This window comes from Ailuropoda melanoleuca, chromosome 14, assembly GCF_002007445.2.
Source record: "Ailuropoda melanoleuca isolate Jingjing chromosome 14, ASM200744v2, whole genome shotgun sequence".
Taxonomy (NCBI): Eukaryota; Metazoa; Chordata; class Mammalia; order Carnivora; family Ursidae; genus Ailuropoda; species Ailuropoda melanoleuca.
In genome coordinates, this window is record NC_048231.1 from 30,156,596 (window position 1) to 30,166,149 (window position 9,554).

Genomic DNA, 9,554 nt, shown 5'->3' on the forward strand with positions numbered 1-9,554 from the left:
TGACATAAGTGGCAAACATTCTTCCAGTTTGTCATTGTCTTTTTATGGTATTTTCTGCTGAGAAAGAGAGAGAGAATGTGTGTATATATAAATATATGTACACATCTATATAGAAACATACAAGTGTTTGGATACACACACAGGTAGTTATACTTATCCATGTTTTCCCTTTGTGCTTCTGGATTTGGAGTCACAAGAAAGTTTTCCCCACACATAGGTCATAAAAGACTTCACTCATGGTTTCTTCTAATACTTAGTATGGTGTTACTACTTTCCATACTAACAGCCTGCTATACAGTATGAGAAGATCCAATCCTACCTTTCCCAATTGGCTATTCTGGTATCATAAATACCACTTACTTAAAATTTCATATTTTCTCCAATAATATTAGAATACTGTCTTTATTACAGACTAAATTTCTACATACAATTGGGCTTTTTTGTATTTTCTACTCTCTTCAATTGGTCTGTCTATTCTTGTACCACATTTTAAAAATTATAATGGCTTATACTACATTCTTTCAAATGTAGGAGGGCTAGCCTCCCATCCTTACTGCTGTTCAGTTTCAAGGTTTTCCTAGCTATGTCTTTGCTTGTCTGTTCTTGCAAATAAATTTCATAATCTGTCTATCCCCAGGAGGAAAAATCTAATAATACTTTCATTGGGATTCTGTTATATTTATAAATGATTTTAGAAAAAACCGACATTCTGAAGATGTTGTGTATGCCTACCCAGAAGATTTGTTCAAGTCTGTGTTTGTACCTTTGGGAGTTTTTACAGTTATTCTCATATAAAATATGCAGAACTTTTCTTGTTAAGTGTATGCTTCTCACAAATGGCATCTTTTCTTCCATTGTATCTTATAACTAGTTGTTTTAAAAATTTATACATTTTCAGGGTGTCTGGGTGGCTCAGTTGGTTGAGCATTCAACTCCTGATTTCGGGTCAGGTCACGATCTCAGGGTCGTGAGATCGAGCCCTGCATCATGCTCTACGCTCAGAGAGGAGTCTTCTTGTCCCTCTCCCTCTGCTCCTCCCTCAGCTCGTGCTCTCTCTCTCTAAAATAAATAAATAAAATCTTAAAAAATTTATACATTTGCAAAATCCCTTTTCAACCCTAGTTTAAAGAATGCATTCCTTGACCACTCAGACCATATTAATTTCTCGCATTTGTAAACATCTAGTGAACTTAAAAAAAAAAAAAAGAATTTTATGTTTTTCTTGACATTTGTGACACTTGTTCTCTCTCCCCTTCCAGAATATAAACTTTTCAGAAACAACATTATACTCACTTTCTACTTCACACTCAGCACCCTATATGATGCTGGGAATATAGTAAGAACTCAACTAATATGTAGTTGATAGATAAGGGAACAGAGTAGGACAACCAGCTCATATAAAAACTCTTAACGAACTCATCAAACCACATTTCTTTTTTTTTTTTAAGATTTTATTTATTTATTTGACAGAGAGAGACAACCAGCGAGAGAGGGAACACAAGCAGGGGGAGTGGGAGAGGAAGAAGCAGGCTCCTAGCAGAGGAGCCTGATGTGGGGCTTGATCCCAGAACACCTGGATCACGCCCTGAGCCGAAGGCAGGTGCTTAACAACTACGCCACCCAGGCGCCCCCATCAAACCACATTTCTGACCCCAGTCAGCCTGCAAATACTTTACATTCATCATGAGAGGGCTGCGGGAGGACTGGTTAAAAATGATTACTACTTCTGGGGAAAAGGTCCTCCAAGTTGATGGCCTTGAGTCATCCAAAATGAACTGGGGACTATGGGGGAGGAAGGCAGCAAAGGAAACAAGTTTATGTGAATAAGAATAAGGTAGACAGAGTGTGCATGGCCAACTAGTAGAGGGCAGAGAGGTGCACACAGAGAGAATCACACATCAGCAGAGGGTCCCATTCCGGTATTCAACTGATCAGAGCACGCATGCAAGCAAATTGCACACTTATGGGCAAAGACCACCAGAAAAGATTACAAAAGCCATACCAACACTCACCAAGGTTGGTAAAAATGCCTGTCCCCACCCATCAACCTGGGAAAACCACACAATTCACAGGATAGTGGGTAGAATACTCAGAAGGGTCTTGCTTCCCTTGTGAGGAATAAATAGCCCTAAATGCTAGTGTGCTTTCCACCTAACAAATTTAAAAGGCAAGACTCAAAAGGATCAAGCCATTTTCAAAAAAACTATGTCCCAAAGCAAAAAAAAAAATTATAAAAATCTAAATAATATCCAGCACACAAAGTAAAATTCTGGCATCCAATAAAAAAATTACCAAACATGAAAAAAGAGAGAGAGAGAGAGAGAGAAATCAACCAATTCTGAGTCCCACCCAGAAATGACACGGACAGTTAAGGATATTAAAACAGTCCTGACTGACTCCATATGTTCAAAAAGTTAAGAAGTGATGCAAAATATACAAAAAAAGACCCAACTTCTAAAGATGACAATTATAATATGTGAGATGAAAAATATACTGGATGGGGTTAAAAGCAGATGTGATATTGCAAAAGAAAAGATCAATGAACTTGAAGGTACAGTTAAAGAAATTACCTAAAATGAAACAAAGAGCAAAGAAGAATAAAGACAAAAGAGTATCCGTGACCCATGGGACAATTTCAAGCAGCCTAATATACACGTAATTGAAGTCCATGAAGGAGATGGCGGGAAGCAGAAAAAATATTTGAAGAAAAAATACCAAAGTTCTTCAAATCTGGTAACTATCAACCACAGATCTAAGAACCTCAGCAAACACAAAGCAGAGGAAGTAAGAAGAAAACCACAAGACGCATCACAATAACACGGCTCAAAGCCAGTGACAGAATCTCAAAAGCAGCTGGAATAAAAAAAGATCTTGGCTTTTATTTTCTTAAATATAGCCCATCATAGTTATTTTATTTTCTTTTAAGCTTTATTTATTTATTTGAGAAGGAAGGCAGAAGGGGAAGGGGGAGAGGGAGAGAGAATCTCAAGCAGACTCCTCACTGAGCATGGAGCTCACAACACTGAGATCATGACCTGAGTCGAAATCAAGAGTCAGACGGCCAACCAACTGAGCCACAACACAAGGGGCCCCCCCCCCCCCCCCCGCCATCATAGCTATTTTAATAATCTATGACGGGTAATTTCAATATGTAAGCTTTTGCAAGTTTACTTCTACCTGTTGTTTTGCTGATTCTTATTCAGGTTGTCTTATTTCCTGTGCATTTGGTTATCTTTGACAAATTATTCAGTGACCTTGATACTTTACTTGTAGAACTTCTTTAAGCCAAAGATGAAAATATACTCTCAGAGAATATTTGCATTTGTTTACCATATTATTTTATTTTATTTTATTTTATTTTATTTAAGCAGGCTCCATGCCCAGCATGGAACCCAAGGTGGGGCTTAAACTCACGATCCTGAGATCAAGAATTGAGAGGAAATCAAGAGTCAGATGCTTAACTCACTGAGCCACACAAGCGTCCTTTACCATATCAGTTTAAATTCATACCTTGGCATAGGACCTAATTTAAAAATGAGAAAAGGATGTGAATAGATATTTCTCCAGAAACAGATAAATGGCCAATAAACACATGAAAAGGTGCTTAACACCATCAGTTATTAGGGAAATGCAAATCAAAACCACAATGAGATACCAATCCACATCCACTTAGTTTGGGTATAATCAAAAAGATAGACAAAACCAAGTGTTGGCAAAGATGTGCAGAAACTGGAACCCTCACAGATTGCTGGTGAGAACGAAAAATGGTGCAGCTGCTCTAGAAAATCGTTCAGCAGTTCCTCAAAAACTTAACCACAGACTTACCATATAACCCAAGAATTCACTCCCTAGGTCTCTTATACCTACGAGAATGAAAAATATATATCCACACAAAAACTTGTGCACAAATGTTCATGACAGCATTATTCATAATAGCCAAAAAGTGGATATGACCCAAATGTCCATCCATGAACAAATGGAAAAACAAAATGTGGTATATCCACACAAGGGAATCTTATTCAATCTCAATCTTATTAAAAGGAATGAAGGACTGATTTGTGTTACAACATGAAAAGACCTTGAAAACATTATGCTAAATGAAAAAGACACAAAAGACCACATATTGTATGATTTCATTCATATCAAATGCCCAGAATAAGTAAATCCATAGAAACAGAAAGTACATCAGTGACCGCCAGGGGTTGGGGGGAGAGGGGGAAATGAGGAGTGACTGCTAATGGGTACGAGGTTTCTTTCTGGGGCAAATAAAAATGTTCTAGAATTAGTGATGATGGTTGCACAGCTTTGTGAGTATAGGAAAAACCACTGAACTGTACACTTTAAAAGGGTGAATTTTATGGTATGTTAATTATATATAAGGAAAAATAAGATATTAAAAAAATTACACCTTGAAATGTTTTTGGACCACCGACGTGATATGAACCAGCCCCTACACCGCCCATGGACTGGTGGTTACAATTTCCCAAGGACAGGATTTCTTCCCCTGTTTTACTTGGCATCAAGGCCACTTTCCTTGCAGATCTTTGAAAGAGGTAGAGTGAGATTTTGTCCTTGATACCACACCCCTTTGGGAATCCCAGAATTAAAGGCAGAGAGTCTTTTGTTAGCTTGCCTTGAATAAACCCAGGGCTGACTTCAAATAACGCCTCCAGTCCTGCAAATTCACCAAATTCTTAATCAAATCTAACCAAGTTTCCCCAGTTCAGCAAATGCCCTCAGAGCAAATACGACTTAAGGGCTCCTTCAGTCTCAGATTTTCAGCTTTCTTTTAGATTTTGGCATATTAATTCCTAAATACCTTTTTAAAATATTTAAATAAGCATTTTCAGCTATTTGCAATGTGAAGGTTTTTCCAAATATCTTAACTATATTCCCAAAATGAAAATTCTAATATTTACTCCTCAAGTTAAAATAAACCCTAGTGAGTTAGGACAGGATTTGCAAAAACAAAAGACAGCCTGATATAGTCTACATTAAAGTAGCTTCAGGGGGCTCCTGGGTGGCTCAGTTGTTAAGCTGCTGCCTTCGGCTCAGGTCAGGACTCTAGGGTCCTGGGATAGAGGTCCGCATTGGGCTCCCTGCTCAGCTGGAAGCCTGCTTCTCCCTCTCCCACTCCTCCTGCTTGTGTTGCCTCTCTTGCTGTGTCTCTATCAAACAAATTAAATCTTTAAAAAAATAAAAATTAAAAAATTAAAAAGTAGCTTCAGTATTATGGGGCATCTGGGTGGCTCAGTCAGTTAGGCACCCAACTCTAAATTTCAGCTTAAGTCACGATCTCAGGGTTGTGAGATCAAGCATGACATGGGGCTCCATGCTGGGAATAGAGCCTGCTTAAGATTCATTCTCTCTCTCTCTCTCTCTCTCTCTCTCTCTCTCTCACCTTCTGCCCCTCTCCCCTCTCTCCCTCTCTAAAAAAAATAAAGTAGCTTCAGCATTATTTGTGACCTCAGCTGATTACAGTAAATATTTAAGATAAAAAATACACTCCAGTGAAAAGTTTACTTTAGAAAAAAATTAATTTGAAAGGGAGTCTAGTTTTAAAAGAACTGTGAGAAGATGACTCGTTCTTTTAGGTATCATGTCTCTTTACACAACTAACGTAAATAAGACTGCAGGCAAGGATATACAAAGAGACCAAAGAAAGATTAGTCCAGAAACATATGCACACATATATGGAAACTTGACATATGATGCTTATAGATCACAGGGAGGAAAACCAGAATATTCAGTAAATGATGTTGGGAAAAACTGATTACCTATATGGAAAAAAAAATGAAACTGGATTCCCCACCTCACACCACACAAAAATCAAAGGCACATGAATTAAAGACATAAATATGAAAGTCAATATTTTAAAGCTTTCAGAAGAAAATATCAGACTATATCTTTACAACCTCAAGGAAGAGATAAATGTGTTACACAAGATGCCGAAATCACAAACCATAAAGGAAAAGGCTGACACATGCAACTACACGGTAGAATGCACCCATCAAAAACCACATAAAGTAAACACACACACACACCACATAAAGTAAAAGACAAGACAAGCTACTTACTGGGGAAAAGATATTTGCCACATGTGTTAACTGATAAGAATAAGTACCACAAATAAATAAAGGCAACTATACATCAATTTATAAAAGTAAAAAAAATAGTCAAAAGACAGACATCTCATAGAAGAGGAATTATGGAAGGTTCGACATCATCAATAATTAAGGAAATGTAAATTAAAAACCTCTAATGGAGTACCAATTCTCACCGGCCAGATTGTTGAAAAGAAACAATTCAGATTACTACAAATGTTGTACAAATGTCTCATATGTTGAGGAAGGGAACAAAGTGAACACCTAACACAGTGCCTCTGAGAGTATAAGCTGGTACAACCACTTTATAAAACAATTCAGTTATTATCTAGCAGACCTGAAGACCCACAACTCTTTTTTTTTTAATTTTATTTTATTATATTATGTTAATCACCATACAGTACATCCCCAGATTCCGATGTAAAGTTTGGCTTCATTAGTTGCGTATAACACCCAGTGCACCATGCAATACGTGCCCTCCTTACTACCCATCACCAGTCTATCCCCTTCCCCCACCCCCTCCCCTCTGAAGTCTTCAGTTTGTTTCTCATAGTCCATAGTCTCTCATGCCCACAACTCTTTCTACTCCTAGGCAAAGAGACATGGATCAGAATGGCCCTAACAGGTGCGCCTGGGTGGCTCAGTCAGTTGGGCATTTGCCCTCAGCTTGGGTCTGGATCTCGGGGTGCTGGGATCGAGCCCCATGCTGGGCTCTGCACTCAGCGGGGAGGCTGCTTCTCCCTCTCCCTCTGCCCCTACCCCCCAATCACGTGCAGGCACGCACACGCACTAAGTAAATGGATAAAATCTTAAAAAAAAAAAAAAAAAAAAAAGAATGGCCATAACAAAACAGCTTTTAATGGCAAAAAGTAAAAATTAAATTGAAAAGAAGAAAACTGAATACAGTCCTAAATACCCATTAACAGGGAGATGGATAAACAGTGGTAAAGTCATACAATGGAATGCTATAGAGCAATAAAAAGTAAGTGAACTCTAATGCATCAACATCAATGGCTCATAAATACAACGTGCAAAAAAAGTCATGGAATAGACAAAACTAACCATTACATTATTTACGAATACATACCTATGTAGTAAAACAATACAGAAAATCAAGGAGCATGGAAAGAGAAAGACTCAGAGAGAAAGATACCATCAGGGCTTTGAAAATACTGACAACGGGTTATCTCTAAAGCATGATATAAGTACAGTGTTTTTATCTGTATTCTCTAAATCTATGGATGTGTCAAAAGTACTATTTTGTACATATGAAATAATTTCTCATTTAAAAATTAAAGAAATGCATGCCCATGGTAGTAAATATGAAGAATACTGAAGACTACATGAAGAAAATAAAAATTATCAATAATCCCATCACCCTGAGATAACTACAATATTTAAAAGAAAAAATAGGGGTGCCTGGGTGGCTTAGTCAGTTAAGCGTCTGCTTTCGGCTCAGGTCATTTCAGGGTCCTGGGATGGAGCCCCCACATAGGGTCCCTGCTCAGTAGGGAGTCTGCTTCTCCTTCTCCCTCTGCCTGTTCCCCTGCTCGTGCTCTCTCTCAAAGAAATAAATAAATCTTTTAAAAAAGAAAAGAAAGGAAAAGAAAAAACATAGTGTGTTTTCTTCCACTATTTTATTTACTTTTTTTACAGCCCTATTTACGTACTGACTTGCAGCAAATTACACATATTAAAAATGTACAATTTCAGGACTCAAACATATGTACACATCGGTGAAAGTGTCTTCACAATCAAGAAAATAAATAACCCACCAACCCCAAAAGTTTCCTCACACCTCTTTCCAACCATCCTTACTTTCCCTTGCCTCATCCTCAAGTAACCCTAATCTGTTTTCTGTTGCTTTCAGCTAGTTTGCATTTTCTAGAATTTTGTCAGGTGTAGTTTGAACAGAGTTTATGCATATTTTTTGCAGTAGTTGATACATTTTTCCAAAATGAGTTACCAATTTACACTTCTACCGGCAGAGTACAAGAGTTCCAGGTGCTCTATATCCTCGGCAACACTTGATTATTGGCCTTTTTCCATTTTGGCTATTATTTTCATATTCCAAACGTAAATACACATAAAACAACATGTCTGAACAGGAACAAAAAAATTAAACTTTCAATGATGATTGAAGTAAAACTCATTATAAAGAAATTTTCACCTAAGAGCATTTTCAATTATTGTAATAATAATTGAAGCAAAGGCCCTGACATATGCCTCATGAATTCTGATTTAACCATAATGTCTGATTTCTACATAAGATATTGAGAAGAGGGGTGCCTGGGTGGCACAGTCATTAAGCGTCTGCCTTCGGCTCAGGGCGTGATCCCAGCGTTCTGGGATCGAGCCCCACATCAGGCTTCTCCGCTAGGAGCCTGCTTCTTCCTCTCCCACTCCCCCTGCTTGTGTTCCCTCTCTCGCTGGCTGTCTCTCTCTGTCAAATAAATAAATAAAATCTTAAAAAAAAAAAGATATTGAGAAGAATCACGGAGATATACAAGAAAGAATCACATGACTTAAATGTAAGCTGGGAGTATCACAGTCCTGGAACTCAGGTGAAACGCCATCCAACAGTTTGTGAAAGTGTCACTTTACCACTGGTAACACCTGAACCCAACAGAGCAAAATACCACTACAACAGTGGTCATAATTCAAACGGGGGAAGATGAAAATCTTTCCTATAACAGTTCTATTCAATACGCTCAGCTACTTGCTCTCAGCTTTTCCTACTTCACCATGAGACAAGCACAACGCTGTGAGAAGCACTTTAACACAAAGGTATTATTCTGTTGTCCTTATATTCTTTCCAAACGGACTATAAACTCCCTTCTACCACCCTGTCACTTCTTCTAATCTTTGTCTCTCAAAATAAGGACTCTACTCTCCTTATCTTTATTTCTTCATTCTCTATTTACTCTTCAAATTCATTCATATTTGACTTCCATCCTTATCATTTTGCTTAAATTGTGTTTGCTGAGATCAATGACCTCCTATCCTAACTACCAAAGCCAAGACACACTTAATCAGCTCCTATTTTCCAGATCCCTCTGACTCATTTGACTGAGAGAGATTTCTCTCCTGATTCAAACTCTTTCCTCTCCAGGCTCCTAAGTACCACCGTCTGCTAGATTTTCCTCCTCTTTCCTGACTTCTCACTCTCCACGGTTGTCTCTCTACATCACTTAAATGTTGGTATTTCGGCATCCTTGGTCTTCCCACTCTACTCACTTGAATGATTTCTTCCACTCCCACAGCACTAACAACCACAAATCCACCATGCTTCTAACATTTACAACTCCTGACTTCAAAAAACCCCAATACTAACACATCTGCCAACCCAACAGGTCTGCCAGACGTTCTAAAAGAACCTCACTCCTTTTCTCTCAACCGGAATTAACCGGAATCTCTCAATTTGTTAGCTTTATTCATGAATACAATGAT